The following is an 834-nucleotide window of genomic DNA, read 5'->3' as shown; positions in this document are numbered from 1 at the left end:
CGCTTTCTGTCTCTCTTTGTTGAAAATAGTCATGTCAAAAACTAGATAAAATGTTTGTCTTTCCATTTTCCTAACTTTATATTGCAATCGTAGGTTTTTATTTCAATTTTCATTTTTAATAAATTGAGTTGAAAAAAATATAATGGCTCCGTGACACAAACGCGTTTTCATGTTTTTCATTTTATTTTTCCTTTGTTTGATGAGTTTCTTGCTCGAATTTAGTACCGTAAAGAAACTGTGACAGTGACAGTCCTTATGCCACTGAGCAAGCAAGGCAATCAACAACTAGCAAGTGATAGAGATTCGTTGTTCATACACTTGTCGGAAGACCAGTTCGTGTAGCGAGACGTTTTTTTCGCTTTTTTTTCCAAATCGAATCCAAAAGTATCAGTCTCATTAGGCGACAAGAATCCGCATTCTGCCTCCGCTGAAATCTTTCAATGTGCCGCTGCTCGCTGCCGCAAGGGTGGGGGAGGGGCGATGCTTGTAGCTGCGCCCGGACACTTTTTTTTCCGTGTGTGTGCAGGAATATCATCAAAAACCCTCTTGTATTTCCATAAAAAACGGCTTCGAAAGTTCGGATAAAAATGATAACGTATTTGATTTATCATTAGAAATATCGAGCACCTAACTTGTTTATTTAAATGAGACGACAGCATTTGTGAAAAAGAAAATACAAAACTACAAGCTTCTGTTTTGTTTTGTTTGAGTGTGTGTGTAAAAATGTTTCTATATACCTTGATTTTTTCGCATGATATTTCATAATTTTATAGATTAACCTTAAACGGATAAAAAGGAATGGAATAGAGTAGAAATGAAAATGAATATAAAAAC

Source organism: Penaeus monodon, chromosome 34, assembly GCF_015228065.2.
Source record: "Penaeus monodon isolate SGIC_2016 chromosome 34, NSTDA_Pmon_1, whole genome shotgun sequence".
Taxonomy (NCBI): Eukaryota; Metazoa; Arthropoda; class Malacostraca; order Decapoda; family Penaeidae; genus Penaeus; species Penaeus monodon.
The sequence above is the reverse complement of the archived record's forward strand: the minus strand, read 5'-3'. Positions refer to the sequence as shown.